Source organism: Brachyistius frenatus, unplaced genomic scaffold (assembly GCF_029030835.1).
Source record: "Brachyistius frenatus isolate BFR_SWC_R1_liver_20210118 unplaced genomic scaffold, ASM2903083v1 Contig_208, whole genome shotgun sequence".
Classification (NCBI taxonomy): Eukaryota; Metazoa; Chordata; class Actinopteri; family Embiotocidae; genus Brachyistius; species Brachyistius frenatus.
Window position 1 is genome coordinate 26,511 of NW_027210807.1, and position 17,231 is coordinate 43,741.

Sequence of the window (17,231 nt, forward strand, 5' to 3'; positions counted from 1 at the left end):
ATGAAACAACAGCACCTTCTGTTATTAGACTATACTAAGAATAAACTAAAGAATTATGGGTCATCCTCAGAGGAACTAAGTAAAAGAAAACAAGACAGAAGTATTTTTTTTTTAAGTTATGGATTTCTTTTTAAAATGACTAAGTTTAATGTAAAAATACATCAAATAAATCTATCACTGAGACACCAGCTGAAGTTCATCACTGTGTTCTAATTCATTGAGTGTTGTAGACTTTTATTTTGAAGACTTTGTTGTCGAGTTCGACTCTGTGACCTCGGTTTAACCCTCCCGTTGTCCTCGGGTAATTCTGACCCACAGCCCCGTGCTGCTCGCTTACATGTCCCCCTTTTGGATCGATTATTGAAGTTGAAATGAGATGTCATTTTACATATAGTGAGTACACCATTATGAAATATAAACCCCCACAATGACACAATGGTGGCTTTCTTTATATCTCCGTGTAAGCGGTACTGCATAAAGGAGATACTAATATTGTCTTGGGTAAATGTACGGAGATTAAGAGCTCGTATCACGTGCTGAAGCCATGACTGCACGTTTTACTGCTCAACAGAGAACAGATTTTTTCAAACATGCAACAAGACCACTCTGATTGTGAATACGAGGTTGAGGATGTGTCTGAAGAAGAAGATGGTGAAGAACATAACACGGAGCACGATGTGCCATTGTCAGAAGAAGACGAAGAACCTATCCCTGAAGTTGAAAGAGAGACATTCTTGTTGAAAAATGGGGAAATAGCATGGTCTTCAACAGTGTATGACAAACATGGCAGTGCGCAACAACGCAATGGGCCAACAAGTGTCACCCCAGGGCCCACAGCCTATGCCATTTCCCACACGCATGACATTGTCTCTACATTCTTTTTGTTCATCACGTCAGAGATACAAAAAAATCATCCTGGCGATGACAAATCTCGAGGGATTACAAAAATACAAAGACAGCTGGAAACACATGGACGAGACTGACCTCCATGCCCACATAGGACTGCTAATCTTAGCAGGTGTATACAGGTCCTGAGGTGAGGCTGCAGCTAGTCTATGGGACGCAGAGAGCGGAAGAGTGATTTTCCGTGCTACAATGCCACTCAAACTCGTTCACACTTACTCAAGACTGTTGCGCTGTGACGACCGCGAGACACAAGACAGACAAACTGGCAGCCATAAGAGAGGTCTGGGACACGTGGGTGGAACGGTTGCCATACCTTTACAACCCAGGGGCTGAGGTGACAGTGGATGAGCAACTGGTTTCATTCAGAGGTTGGTCCATGTACATACATATTCACATCTGTAATAAAAGTGATAGTTCACCAGCGATTGCTATGAGTGGATTTTTTTTTCTTTTTTTTGCTCTGTGACACTGACAGTACCCACCGATGCTAACCAATCCCTTCTGGTCTCAAGGTCGATGTCCATTCCGGCAGTATATGCCCAGCAAGCCAGCAAAATATGGCATCAAGTCATGGGTGGCCTGCGACGCGAAATCGAGCTACGCTTGGAAGATGCAAGTGTACACCGGGAAGCCAATCAGTGGTGTCTCGGAGAAAAAGCAGGGGACGAGGGTTGTGCTTGATGTCACAGAGGGGCTTGTGGGTCACCACAATGTCACGTGACAATTTCTTCACCTAATACCAGTTGGGACAACAGCTTCTGACGAGGGATCTCACCATGGTTGGCAGAGTTAGAAAGAACAAGCCTAAGCTCCCACCTTCATTGCTTACGGTAAAAGAAAGAGAGGTGTTCTCATCAAAGTTCACATTTATGCCCACTACAACTGTAGTGTCGTACATACCAAAGAAAAACAAGAATGTAGTACTTCTGAGCACACTGCACACAGAGGCTGACATCAGCGGTCTGGACAACAGGAAGCCAGTCATCATCCTGGACTACAACTGCAACAAAGGAGGCGTTGACAACCTAGATAAGGTGATTGGAACGCACAGCTGCAGAAGGATCATATTCCACAACATCATTGATGCTTCCTCCTACAATGCGTTCGTGATATGGAGAGAGATCAACACTGCCTGGATGCCTGGTAAGCGGAACACAAGGAGGTTGTTCTTGGAGCAGTTGGGAAAGGCACTTGTGACACCGTTAATTGAAAGAAGACGACGTCTCCTACGCACAGAAGCCTCTGCAGCAGTTGTGAAAGCTGTTCGGATGGCTAGATCACTTGATCAACCAGAGGTCCCGGTTGCCCTAGCGTCTGTCCGAGCTGGGCCAAGTAAGAGGAAGAGGTGTCCGATCTGCCCACCGAAGAAGGACTGTAAAACACACACTGTGTGCTGCAGATGTGAGAAATATGTCTGCAAAGGTTGCGCACTTTCATACTGCCCTACATGTGCCAATCTGGGGGATTTAAATCAATAAGGGGTCAAAGTGACCCGGCAGGGAACAGAGTATATAGACATTGTGAGGATACAGGTATGGTTAATCAATAAGGGGTCAAAGTGACCCCGCAGGGAACAGAGTATATAGACATTGTGAGGATACAGGTATGGTTAATCAATAAGGGGTCAAAGTGACCCCGCAGGGCACGGGTTGTATAAACATTGTGAGGACAACGGGAGGGTGAAGGTCATCCAGCCAGCAGTCGTCTTCTCCTCCCCTGGGAGACGGAGAACAGAGACGGATGAGTCAGACATGAGGCTCCTCTGCGGCCCGTGATGGATGCTGATGCTCCTGAAGCTCAGGCCATGGAGAGGGAACACGGCGGCTCAATGGCGAGGAGGAGGAGGAGGGTGTAGGTCAGGATTATATATAGAAAACAGACCTCTATGATACATGGCGACACGGCCTCCCCAGCTGTGTCCACATATGTGATGTCATCTGAAATGGACGATGGTGGAAGAGCAGAGCAGCTGGCCCCACACAGCATCGAGCACTGCCGACCGATCCGATACAGACCTGGAGCCAGAAAGTGCACCACTCAAACCGGAGGTCAAAGGTCATCAGTCGAAGACAGAGAGTGACAGCAAGACAACCATCAGCTGTCAGCATGACTGAGACTGATGGAGGAATGAAAGAAAGGAGGATCTTTGGTTGATTGGGCAAAACCCTTAGTTACCGTGGTTACAGCAAATTTAAAGGACTTAGGATTTAGGGCAAAATAGAATAACATTCATAATTATGTTTTGTGACCAGACCATTAATACATCAATACATTAGCTTTTACAGAGGGATAAGACATTCCAGCATTTCACCTCAAAGCTTTGAAGAACCAAGACCAGAGACCAAGGGGTGACTGACTGTTATAGACTTTCCTACATCATCACTTGACTTCAATCCCATTTAAACCAGTGGTGATGTCACACATGGTAAGCAGAATCTTTCTACTCCTCAGCAGCCATAAATGCCTTCTAGCGTCAAACTCTGCATATAAATTGTTCTGCACAGAAAAGCTCAACCATCCAAGCGAATTCATAAACAGCATATTTTTGGACTTCAAGGGTGTTTTTAAAACCACAGGGTAAAATAAACTGACCCAGTGTTTGCCAGGAAGGCATATCGAGGGACAGTGTTGACATTTTGGACCACGGTTGCCACCACTGGACCAGTGTGTAGGATTTAGGATGAAATGGAACAACATCCATAATTATGTTTAAACTGGTGTATAATCACCTGATTCTCATAAATGTTTCAAGTTTATCACCCTCAGAATAAGCCCTTCCTATAGAAGAAGCAGGTCCTCCACAGAGCCCAAATATGCTGCACTGCAGTGTTTCCAGAACCGAATAGTAGTTCCATAAACTTACTGGCAATTAATTTAAGCACATCGGGTTCAGGCATGTTTTCCAAAGGTCCAGATTGCAAACAGCTGGCTAACAAGATAATCCAGAGTTCAGACAAGCCAAGACAGTTTGGACCACAGAGTTGGTTGTGTTATGGCTAAATGACTGTACACCAACTATAGAATTGATGCCATAAAATTGTCCACCATGAAAGCTTTATGGGAGTCCTTTCTGCACCATCAGCACCTAATCAGCCACCGAGTTTGGGCTTTCTGTTGAAAGGGTAGTTTGTGTTCCAACATATGAGCATCCTTGTTTCTATGGTTAATTTTTGGCTCCATTTGTTAGTTTGTATGTTAGCCTCTTGGTTTCAGGCTTGTTGGGACACTTATGAAACTTTGCAGGAAAAAAAAATAAACAAATGAAACAACCACTTCAGAGATTAGTAATGTAACAATTTATAACAGCCATTCACAGTTTCCATTTTTCTCAGATATGCAGTCTTATTTGGTTCAATATTACCAGAAGAACAAGCCACACAGAGGTCTGATTAGTGTAAAAGAGCTTTATTATATTACATGTAATTCTGAATTTTTTCTTTTTTCTCTCTCTTCACTTCAGCATTCTCTCCTTCACTGCAAGTGGTTCAACAAACACTTCTTGTTCCCAGGGAGTACCTGCAACACAGAACAGCATGACATCAACATTCATGAAACCGGTACCTTTTATTAAAAAAAAGAAAAAAGAAACTAGTCAGGTTCCTATTGCAACCGCCATACCTGTTGTGGTCAGGTCATTCCTGCCACCTTTCCCACAGTCTGCGTCACAGCAGGAACAGGCGTGATGGCGGCCACTGGCTTCCCTCCACCTGTCAACTAAACGTTTCTCTTACAGTACTAATAAGTCAACTCAAAAAAAAAATTTTTTTTAGCCAATCTTCTATAATTTCCAACCTATTATATATGATAATAATTTTACAAATTGTTGCCATTATAAATATTGACTCAGTGGAATAAATGCATTAAGTTGGTTTATCAGCAATCTTAGTGGAACATTTTAATGTATCTAAAACAATAAAGTAATGATCTCTGTTTTTTGGTGCAGAAATACGATTAACAAAGTCAGAGCTCTAAATCTAATCAACCAGTTAAGGATTATATCATTTTTGTGTTTGCTGCAGAGGATGACGGGAGTTGTAGTGTTGGCAGTGTCTCACCCATTGGAGAATGAACAGGCCTTGTTTGTGGCATTGACAGGTGCAGCAGCTGCTGTAGCTCTCAGATTGCAGGTGATGTAGATCTGAAGAGAAACAGGAAGAACAAAAAAAAGTTATTTATTTTTAAGAGACATAAACTGAAGCCAGCAGCTGTCTGGTAGGACATCAGATATGTCTTACCACTCCATTGTTGTCCTGCTGGAACCTGAATGCCTCCACCTCAAATTGCAGTTTGTCATCCTGAGGCAGGAACTTGGAGCTGGAGCCTGTCAGCTGACTGTCAAACAGACATCTGAACACAGCACAGAGGACCAGCAGAATGTTAAAGGGAGAAAGGTATAACATTTAGAAAATTCAACACTGTACAATAAGGTCCTAAAATTGGAGATACAAATCAAATATGAATGTCACATTCATGGATTTGGAAACAAAAAACAGTCCTGAAATGTAAAATTAAAAAAATCATTAAAATTCTGCTCCATTTCTCAGGCAGCAGTCAAACGGCAGCAGGTTTCATTCCAACTCCTTTGTACAAAGGGTCAGATTTCCTTAACTTGTATTCTTCCACTGAAGCAGTGTGGGAGAGATTTTTTTTTACAGTGAATCAGCTTGCTGTCATTGTTCATGGATTTGCCTTCAGTTTCCAGCAGAACATTGCTGACCAAAAAGCATCATCATAGTTGGCATTAGAAGTCAGATTGTTATTCAAAAGCAGAGAAAGTCTTTCTCTGTTAAATCACAGATAGGTGAAGGTCTCTAAACAGACAGTACATGGCGTTCTAAAACACTGGAAACCAGATCAGTTGATGTAACGCAGTCAGTCAGACAAAAAGTGACCAGACCATTAATAGATCAACCTTTACAGAGGGATATGACATTCCAGCATTTCACCTCAAAGCTTTGAAGAACTAAGACCAGAGACCAAGGAGTGACTGACTGTCAGACTTTCCTACATCAACACCTGACCTCAATCCCATTTAAACCAGTTGTGATGTCACACATGCTGCTTGTACACTGAGATTTAAGGTGAGCAGAATCTTTCTACTCCTCAGCAGCCAAATGCCTTCTCGTGTCGAACTCTGCATATAAATCGTTCTGCACAGTGAAGCTCAAACATCCAAGTGAATTCATAAACGGCATATTTTTGGACTTCAGGGGTGCTTTAAAAATAAACTGATCCAGTGTTTCCCAGGAAGGCATATTGAGGGACAGTGTCGACATTCAGGACCACAGTCGCCACGCAGCTGTCCACAGTCACTCTGAGAGGGACGTGATGGAACTGTTTCACAGACGCTTCGAACTTCATCACGTCTCCCAGCAGGAACTGAGCAGACAAACGAGGGAACTTGTCTGAGAGACATGGGACAAAAAGACTTGGAACTTTAAAAACAAAAAAAAGGTAATTAAATAGTTGTAATTTGCCAAAATGAAACCAGTTGGAAGAAATCCTTTGTTCCAGTCCATATATCACAAAGACCCACCAGTAATGACTCTGAGGGAGAAGTTGAGATTTTTCTGTGAAACTTTCCTGTCACTAAGCGGAGTCCAGGTCGGCTTCATCAGACCACTGCTCACGTCATGCTTCCTATATATAATCAAGTAAAAAAAAAAAAAAAAAAGTAAAAAAAAAAAAAAGTAAGAAAAAGATTTTCCTGGAAACAAAAAAATTTGCCTTTTTTGGTTTAGATTCGAACAGACTCTGACCTCTCATAGTGACACTGGATGCTGATGGAAACGTCTGTGGTTCGAACGATGGGACTGTCCCCCAGAGGACTGGACGAGTAGACCAGTGTAAAAAAAATACACGAACGAGTCCTCATACATCTGAAACAGTTTTGTGACAAGTTAAATTCCTTTGATCTGGATATTTCACACAAATACTAGAAGTAACCTCTTCAGCACTACTGAGCTTTTCAGCCTGTTTTTACTCCTAGTTTTGGTTTCAAAGCACATTTACTGTCTGGGTTTGGTCACCGTGTTTGCAGCAGCCGTTGATAGAGGCCTGAAGACTGAGTGAAGTCGCAAGCCACTGGTGTTAAAAGTGTTATGACTTCGTCAAGTCTATAATCAGCACATTCATGAGTTGGTATAGACCGGCCTGGTTTTACTGGGCCCAAATCCCTGCATAAATATGTTTGTCCACACGTCTTGGAATTGTTTCTAGTCCCTGCATCCAAATTGCGTAGACCTCGATACATTTTTTTTTTTTTTGACGATTGGAACAACCCAACCAGTCTCCAAACTTACTGAAAATATAAACTCATCTGAACATTGAACACTCACCACCAGTTGGCTGTCACAACCATGCAGCTCAGACTCAAACACCAGGACCTCGGTCTCCTCCCCTGTGGCAGCACATCCTCCCAGCGTGACGTCAGCAGTCCGGACCGCTTGGCCGATCCCTAGAAGGTCTCTCTTGACCTCCACTCGAATGGCATTCTCTCCGCAGACGGCACTGATGCTGCCAGCCGGTGTCGGGACCTTCACTTCAAAGTTTGGAGGGAAACGAGGCTCCCCTTCAGCTGCCGGCTCCGGATACCTCCAAGTCAAGGGTTCTTCAAAGGATTGTGATTCCTGCTGGACAGCTTGGATAGAGGGGTGTTCTTTATTTGTTCAGTTTATTTAATTATTTTTTTAATTGACAAGAAGAAAAATTGCTTTTCAAAAGACAACACCTAATCATGGAGGTGGTCATTTTAGAAAACCAAAACATATCATTTTTAAACCCTTCCACACCTCTTTATAGTTTGTCCAAATGAGCCAATCAAAGACATCATAAACGTGATGTTTTACAGAAACAACTTTGCTTAAGCACAAAAAAAAAAGTTGATCCAGTTCACAGATTGTGTGCTTGATCGTGACTGTTATGATTCAGAGAGGCCATTCATCTTTTTTTACAGACAGTTCCAATCAAGATGTAAACTTGAAGGTCTAAACAGTGGCAGATCATAAAGGTTACTATCTTCATTCTTCGCATGTATTTAGACTAATGTTTAAGGTTTTTAGTTTCCTCAAAACAATCTAGTTTCAGAGCAATGCATCATGCATGTAATGTAATCACAGATATACAGCAGTAAACAGATGGTTCCATGTAAAATAATGGAATACTATCGGGGTAATCTATAAACCTGCCATGAGGATCACAGATCCACACAAATTACAATATATATGATCCCAAAAGATAAGTGCTATAAGAGCCATGTATCCAACAACACCAGTCAAATATTGACTTGCCAACAACTTAATCTCCTGTTCTTTCAAAATGGATTTAAAAGCATTTGATGAACTCAAATCAGACTTTTAAAACTTGCTGTAAGAGATTGCAGTCTTTTCCCAAATCTCTATTTGAAACTTAATTGAAGCCTCAAGTGATTGTTTTTCCTTTTACCAAGCATCATACATGTGACTCAAAAGTAAGAGAATCATCAGCTACAATGCCCATTTACTGGTATGTTGACTCAAAACTCTGAATATTTATCACTGATCCAGAAAACTAAAAGAGTTTGAGTATTGAGTGAGACCTTTTCATATGAAAATGATCAGTGTTGTATTCATTCCTGTGTGGATCAGGTCTACCTGCTGCTCGCTGAACTTCAGGCCGGTCTGGTCTCTGGTGTCCAAACCTGATGGATGTGGGATGGACGTCCTGGTTGAACTCTTTAGCAGCAGATGTTACAGTCAAAACACTGCAGAACAGGCAGAGAGTGATTCAGATGGCCAGCATTATGTCTAGTATGTGGTCACTCGGTTATATCTCCGTTTGAAACATGCTCACCTGTGCAAACGTGTGGCTTTGTGGGGCTGTACTATGGCCCCGCCCACAGCCTGATTGACCTGATGGTTCTTCAGCTGGGCCTAGTTTACCTGCCCTCACCACAGATTCATCTCAGCCTCGTTCAAACACACTTAACTTTATTTTCAACTGAAAAATCTGACAGACTGCTTTTTGGGGAAATTAGTGTTAAAGATACACTTGTTCACAAGTACATTACAGTTTTTCCAATTCAATATACGATATATATATGAAGGGAACACACCTGTGTTGAAGTGTACTTTAAACATGACCTATGACCTTGCTAAATACTTGCTAAGTAAGACCATTTCAGTACTTGTGTATGAATTTAGCAATCTGACGAAAATTCAATCTGACTGAATTTTTATATTGGAAACTGTGAAGATGTTTGAACCATAAACTGTAAACAGCCCAAAGATAAATGTCACCCCACCACTTCCTCCCGCTGAACAAAAGTGAAGCTAATATGGCGGATATGTGAGCTGCCGTCTGGAGCGAGAGTTTGTGCAGGAGTGACCAGGGAACTCGCATATAGTTCAATGTACAATTGTGGAATAAGTAGGCCTGTCTCCATCCTGTCTTTCAAAGCCTGAACTATTAACTACACAGAATAATAATTTATGTAAAAGTCTTCCATTTGAAACCTTCTGAAAGTTATATGATGAAAGAAAGCCCCCGACCCACTGATGATGATTCCCATAGCCATGTGTCGAATCACACCACTGAGGAGAAATCTACTTTAAGAGTGAAGGACCTTTTGTGTTTCACTGGTTTAGTTTAAACTGTTTGAGATAATCTCATCTGTGTTAACGTGTTTACAAATTTCAGTTTCTCTTCTTTCTCATTTTATTTGTCCTCCTCCTCTTCCTGCCGGTTGGAACCTGCAGAGAGAGGAGGACCAGGGAGGGGGTGGTGGAGGGCTGAAAGACATAATGGGTGAAGTTGGGAGGACAAAGGATAACTAGTGGATTGAAATTAAATGAACCAAGAAGGTCAAGAACTCATTGTCTTGATTACATTACTTGATTACAGAAAACATGCAATGGGATCCAAAAGTGATTTGTTGAAGTTCATTTTTTACAATGTGGTCTCAGACTTCTGGACCCACAGTAGATATTTAAGGATGTGTACACGTCAGGGCAGGACGTTTTAGGGTTCCGTGCTGCTCGTAATGTGCAGCAAGATGAACTCATAATCTCCACCACCAGAGGGTGCTGTTGAATTTAATAAAATCTGTAGCCTCAAATTGCCACATCGCCAGCTGAAACAGTTAAATGACAGGTCTTTGCTGAAAATGATAGATGTGTAGAAATTTATACGTCGGCTCGTTGGTCTAGGGGTATGATTCTCGCTTAGGGTGCGAGAGGTCCCGGGTTCAAATCCTGGACGAGCCCTTTTGCATTATCAGGTCACATTCAGGAGAGTTACTCCAATGAAGTTGATGTCTGAGGTAAGAATGCAAAAATCATTTTATGTTTAAGAAAACACCTGAATCTTATGTCACATTGGCAGAAAAAGGCAAAACTACATCGCGAGTCTGAAGTTTCATCACCCAGCCAGAAGGTTAGATCAGTCTCATAATCAGCGAATACACACAAGTTAAGAATTTCTTCAGTGGCACAGGTATACATTTACATTAAATGTATAAAATATAGCCTACCTTACATTGGTGCAGTCCAAAAGTACATCTGTTTTACAATCAAGTACAATTTATTACACAATTTTTCCAACGTGGTGTCAGATTTCTGGAGCCTATTGATATTGGTATTCCACAAGCCATTTAAGGATGTGGAGGCCTAGATGACCTGTTTAGAGTTAAGATGAACCACCACCTGTTTGGGCTGTATCACCTCCTTATTGGTGTTGGCTCCAAGGTCTAGGGGTATGATTCTCACTTAGGGTGCAAGAGGTCCTGGGTTCAAATCCTTGACAAGCCTTATAATATGACCTTTATGTCCAGCTGACATCACTGCAAACAGGGAAACACTGTCGCATATGGGATAACTCACTGCATTCCACACGAAACAGAAGACAGGTGTTAAAATAGTTTGCCGTTGTAACAAAGTTATACAGTATAACCCAAAAGTCTGACAACACACAGCATACTTTTTTTTTTCCATTGTAGTATCGAGTGAAAAGTTGAATCACTGAAAACCTCACAAGTTACCATATACCTTTCTGTGACATTCATAAAAAAATGTCCTGAGAGTTAAATGGCATCAAGCACTGCTACAATGGTGACGGGTGGACCCACCAACACTGACACTGAATCTCAATCTCAGTGGCCCCAATATCAAATGTCCACCCTAACGCCTACATAAGTACTAAACTCTCAAGGTTACTTATAAATATACATGTGTGTATTTAATGTTTATACCATTTTAGTAGATTATCAAAACTCAGGAAAAGGCATTGACATCAGTAAATCCAATTCAGATGCTTGACTTAAAATACGAACAATTTTACACTTAATGATAAACTTCTTAGTGAATTTCTTCTCTGCACCATCCATGAAAATGATGAAAAAAAAAAAAAAAATCTGTGTATCTGCTATTTAGGTTAGGTAGTTACTTTATTAATCCCCAAGGGGACATTTTTTAAATTTAAATTTAATTTAGTTACAACCCAGTAAATAAAATGAGTAAATGTGTCTTTTACACAAAACAATGCATTTATTACTTACACACTAACCTGACCAATGTTACTTTTATTTAAACCCGTCAGTCCAGCTGAGGTCAGCATTGAACAGGCTCATTTAATTTCAACGAATCAGCTCCTCGTCAGCGCGGCTCACTGCTGTCCTGAAAACGCTCCCAGACAGGAAGGATGCAGATCAAAGCTGTGGCACCAACGCTACCTCCAGACTTATCCTGGTTCAGCTCGGCTCAGCGCAGATCACCAGCCTCAGACCCAGAAAATGTGCCCAGTGTGACTCCAAATCCAAGCCCAAATTTCATCCTTCCCCCCCCCCCCTTCTTTCTTTTAGTGCTCTGTGTGTGATTTCTCTCTTTTATTATGATTCCTGTAGAACGGCTCTCATTGATTGACTCTTTTATTGTTTTTGATATTCCATATCTTGAAAATATGACACCCCTGCGGTTTAAATACAAGCACCTCGACAGCAGATGATAAAAATATGATTTGTAAATCTATTTGCCAAAACACAGAGTACATCTAAACTTGAAGAATTTAGTTGTTGTTTATGGGCAAAAGAAACATTCTTGTGGTCACAGAAGCTGTACTACAGTCCCTCAAGCCATCCTTTATTACAGTGCTCATACCTATTGAGCCTACTGCCTATTGTTAAGCCACATAAAAGCTCAATAAATAAATAATCACCAAAATATGTTTTGGGGGATATTCCTTCTTAAAGTGGTTCAGTGGTTACTTCTGTTGCTCGTCAGAAATTTGCAGGACACCATCCACCAGCCGGCCCGGTGCACAAAAATGGACATTTCTCATCTATGAACATCTAGATGTCTGAGCCTCAGATGGTGGAGTGGGTTGCCCTTCAATTGTAGGGTTGGCAGTTTAATTCCTCCTGTCCTCAAGCTGAAGGGTCCTTGGGCAAGACATTGAACACAAAGTTGCCCCCAATGGCAGGTGAGCTACTTCTATGGCACCTTCGTCGCTATTAGTGTGTCAGTGTGTGTGTGAATGGGTGGCTAATATTGTAAAGGGCTAAAGTGAAAAGGTGTTCTGTAGTTGCACGCCATCTGTTATATATTCCATCAAACATTTTTGTGTTGTGTAAAAATATAAAATATACAAATGATTTGTATAAGATGATAGTTTTATTTCCTTGGTTGTAACTTTTGTGTGTGTGCGCATGTGTGTGTTTGTGTCACACACTAATTAACGTCCTGATGGAGTACACTGTTAAAACTGTTTATGAATCATTAGAAGCAAAGGAATGTGCTCTCCTCCTGTGTTCTCCACTGAAATAATTAGTCCAGCCAAGGTCACACTAACACTGAGGGTAACACTGATGCTGACACACAGACACACACACACACACACACTGACACACGCACACACTGGGACACACACACATGTACGGTCTGGATTCCTGGTGATGGAGAGTCCTGAGAGAGAAGAGAAGCGAGGAGAGAGGAGAGAGGAGAAAGTAAAATAAGACCAAGAAAACTGTGTGTGTGTGTGTGTGTGTGTGTGTGTGTGTGTGTGTGTGTGTGTGTGTGTGTGTGTGTGTGTGTGTGTGTGTGTGTGTGTGTGTGTGTAACGTGTGTTGTATGTATGTTGTAACTAAAGAGTTAAACAAGGCAAAACATTTAATTATATAGACTCCTGAAAGTTGCCACTGTTTGCCCTGATGACAGTTGTGCACACTGTTGGTAAAATGTTAACCAGCTGAGGTCCTCAGCTGTAACGGTTTTCAGTTATCAGGTGAGTCCTGTCAAGAGATATCTGGGTGAATTTCTGATCTTCACAATCACTTGCAGAGCATCAGTTGTGTTGGTATAAAATACAAAGATGCTGCCAATAGATGCTGTCTGCATGGTAACCAGTGGTTACTGTAAAGAATCTAAAATATGAATCCTACATTTCTTTGTTTAATGTTTGATTTTGTTTACTTCATGATGTAATTACAAAAATGAATAAAAACCTTTGAAAAAGTAGGTGTGACCAAATATGTGTTTGTTATTGGTATCACATAATGCTGACGTATTAGGTATGGACATATGTCAAACTTGGGAAATCTGCAATAGGAGACCCTTGAAAGGCTTCAGAAACAGTTCATAACATCACCCTGCTTTATGCACCTCACGGTGCAGCGTAATCTGTCGGCGTAATCAGTGTTGTACATACATACAGTAAGATGTCTTTATATGATTATTGATATGTAAACTTATTAAAGGGGGTCCCATTTCTTATCTATACACTCTGATAATTCCTGAAATACTGAGGGCTTCACGTGATGAAACATTTATTTTCATGTTTTAAGTTCCTGCATTTATTTTCCAATTATCTGGCATCTTCAGTAGCATTTTTTTTTTTTTTTTTTTAAACATAAATGCAACCGTCTTGGTCTGTTTTGTACAAATTAGCAGTGTATCATTTATTCAACAACACAACACAATATTATTTAATATATATAGTATGGAGGGACAAAAGGGAGTTTGACCATAAGGAAAACCACAATCTGTGTGAGTGTGTCTTTGTGTTAGCATTAGCGTTAGCTGCGGTCGGCTTTCTCCTTTCATTTCCTGTGTCAACTGCAGCAGCCTCGCGGGGCTGTTAGCCGCTCACCTTCACTGATATTAATGAGCTCTCAATGCTTATTGCCTTTATTTATTAACTGCTAACAGCCAAAGGAAAAATGTGTGTGTGTGTGTGTGTGTGTGTGTGTGTGTGTGTGTGTGTGTGTGTGTGTGTGTGTGTGTGTGTGTGTGTGTGTGTGTGTGTGTGTGTGTAAAAGGTTCAGTCGTTTAAGTTTAATGTTGTGTTATTTTTTTGCAGACATGGTTGTTGTTGTTTTTTTTTTCATTTATAGAAAACGAGGCAGTTTGTTAATGATGATGACGGCAGCAAGTTTTGGAGATGACCTTGATGGAGGAGAGGTTTTTTTAGACGAAAATAAACTGCTGCAACGGGGCCCAGTCACAGTTAACGGTAAAAACATAATATTAACAACACTTAACACATACAGTGTGATTCTAAACAGATTCAACTGCATGTATATATGCTTTTCCGTCACTCTGCAGTGTGACTCATCCTAAACCATCTCCGGTGGGTTTAGGTCGGGTGATCGTGGAGTGACCTGATGCAGCACTGCATCGCTCTGCTTCTTGGTGAGACTGCTCTGTAAGAGGTGTTTTAGCTCATTTTTCATGAGGTAATAATAGGCCGCTGCTTGTTTTAACTTAGTTGAGCACTTGATGCCGTAATGTGGATTATTACAGTAGTTATATACTATTTGTTGTACACCAAAAGATAAGATGAACAAGAGTGAACATCCACTGCCCCGGGGAGCTCTTAGAGAGGAGAAGAATGACATTTGATACGTTTATGGTGAGTAAACAGCTGGTAATGCTCACGGTAGCTATGGTGATGGCTCATAAAGGCAACTAATAGAATAACGTCGGCGGGTATCTGACCTTTGTATACGCAGGACAAATCCCGGTGGGCTGCCACATCTGCGGCTGATGGTGGTCCTCACTGTGTCTGTCATTCAAGGCGCACGTCAAAGAGTGCTTCGAGCGATCCAGTCCAGCTGATGAAATTCAGGGCTGAATATCTTTACGCAGAACAACTCTGTATAATGTTGCCGACAGTGTTTACAATGCTTAGTTGGCTGTTTGTTGATATATGGTTAAGACCAGTTACGATGGCTGTATGTGATGAGCTCAATCACCTCATCATCCATCTGTCTACCAAGTTAAGGTATTTGTTTTGGAGAAAATAAACCAGGCTTACTTTTGGACAATTCAAAACAGATCTTTAGTTTAGCAAATGACAATATAAGTTGTACTGAAAAATATTCTCAATGAAATATTTATATGTATTTTTGCAGTCACTGTTTTTTTTTTGCTATTGTGGTCTTCCTGAAAATAAAGATAAACAAGTTAAAACATAAACTACAGGCTTTTTGGTCGATCATGGATTAGGTGAATACAATTTAACTTCATAGTCAATAATTATAAAACAACAGATTCTGTGATCTGCTCTGATTTTCGCACCCTCACACTAAAACTGATCAACCTAACCAACACTGTCGTCACCAAATCTGATGGGTCACAGGTTTCAGTGTAACATCGAAATGAGGGCAGACAGCCTTAACACTACTGTGACTCACTACTGCCCCCTAATGTACAACATGGTTTTACAGAACGGGATTTAATTCGTGCAAATTACAGATTTAACTCCTGTTAACTGTTAACCTTTTAACTGAAAACCATTCCAGGTGACGAACTCATGGAGTCCAAAACTGTCACAAAGGAAAATAGTGGCTTCTTTGAGGAATCTAAAATAGTACAAATGAATAAAAAGCATCTCCTGAGTGGGTGTCCAAAGTTTGGACTGGTAGTATACTGCAAGCAAAAAGGAGTGTTTTGAATATAAACCTGTAATAAAGTGCAATCATTTCTTATTTAAAATTTTAGGTTTAAAAACCAATTAAAATAGGCTCTTTCAGTATTTACAGTTCACTAAACTGATTTTGTATGTAAGAGTTGAAGATCGCGATAATACATTTATTCCTGTGATCATTCTGTGTTCAAAACTACAAAACTCAGTGAACTCTAATCTCAAATTTAAGACTTGAAACTTCCCTTCAAGAACATCTGAAGGACAGAAAGACACAGACTGGGTTTCTGTTTTCAAATTTTATACTTGCGTGTACTATACTGTGGTGTTTGCTTACGTCGTTGCAATTTATGTGTGATGGGAGACATTTTGGGGACACGGTGGATGCAGTTGCTCGCATAGAAGGGGTCGGGGGTCATCAGAAGACAAGCGAGCACTGTTGTAGAATCTGCTGAACGAGGCACTTCCTGCTTGACCTCTGACCTTGAGCATCCATTCCATAATCACCTTGTTGCTCCCTTCGTCCTTTCTCCCCGCCGTCTGACGCCTACGGTCCCACCGAATCAGAAACACAGCAGACGCCGCTGCTTTTATCCATAAAAAAAACATTTAACTCAGAGTTACCAGCGTCCTCACAATTAACTTCAGTAATCCAAAACAAACAGGTACAGTTTAGTGTCGAAGGACAACGTGTTTTCAACAGAGATGTCAGAGTAGCTGCTCGACTAATAAAATGTAACTTCTTTGGACACTCTGCCTACTAGACAGATGACATAACACACACTCACGAAAGTGAAAAGTAAGTCTCATGGAAGTTGACTTTTTCCAGATAACAGGCAAACAATTGATCCTCTTTTTAAAACTGCCTATTATTATAGGCGATATACTGAAACAAATGACACGTACAATTGACTTTGTAGTAATTTTAATACTTTTAAATAAATAAATAATAATAAAAAAAAGATCAGTCACTTGGAAAAGATTTATCACGCCTTTAAACCCATAAAATGAATCGGGTTGGATATTAGGCACCAAAGTGGTACCTGTCTTATTTAAACCTCCAACATTAAGGGTCCGGTGTTCCCTTTGCTATTAAAGTGTGTGGTTTCATGCCAAGATCTAAAGATCTCTCCGAGGGGCAGTGCATATCTGTGAGTCTGGCAAGGGATTTAAAAAGGTGTCTAAATTATTTAAAATAAATCATTGCACTGTAAAAAAAGAAAAAAAAAGTTCTTCAAAAGGCGTGGATTTCAACCTACTGACAATCTGTCCAGGGCTGGCTGCACCAGGAAATTCAGCCCAAGAGCAGACAGTTTGATGGAAAAAGAAGTCTCGAAGTTTCAGCACTGCATCTGAAGGTAACTATTGCAGCTGTTGGTGTCAGAGTTAAGCATCTACTATCAAAAAGAGATTGCACAAAATTGAACCTGTAT

General features: G+C 40.9%; 1 non-coding gene and 2 pseudogenes across 1 annotated transcript; 2 read left to right on the forward strand and 1 right to left on the reverse strand.

Annotated features, from left to right (window-relative positions):
- The first annotated feature begins 590 nt into the window (after positions 1 to 590).
- On the forward strand, positions 591 to 2,986 carry LOC138633113 (piggyBac transposable element-derived protein 4-like; annotated as a pseudogene).
- A 1,512-nt stretch (positions 2,987 to 4,498) lies between these two features.
- LOC138633105 (zona pellucida sperm-binding protein 3-like) lies at positions 4,499 to 8,685 on the reverse strand (annotated as a pseudogene).
- Positions 8,686 to 10,076: 1,391 nt separating this feature from the next.
- On the forward strand, positions 10,077 to 10,148 carry trnap-agg (transfer RNA proline (anticodon AGG)). Its single transcript has one exon. It is a non-coding gene; the product is annotated as a tRNA-Pro (tRNA).
- Positions 10,149 to 17,231: the final 7,083 nt, after the last annotated feature.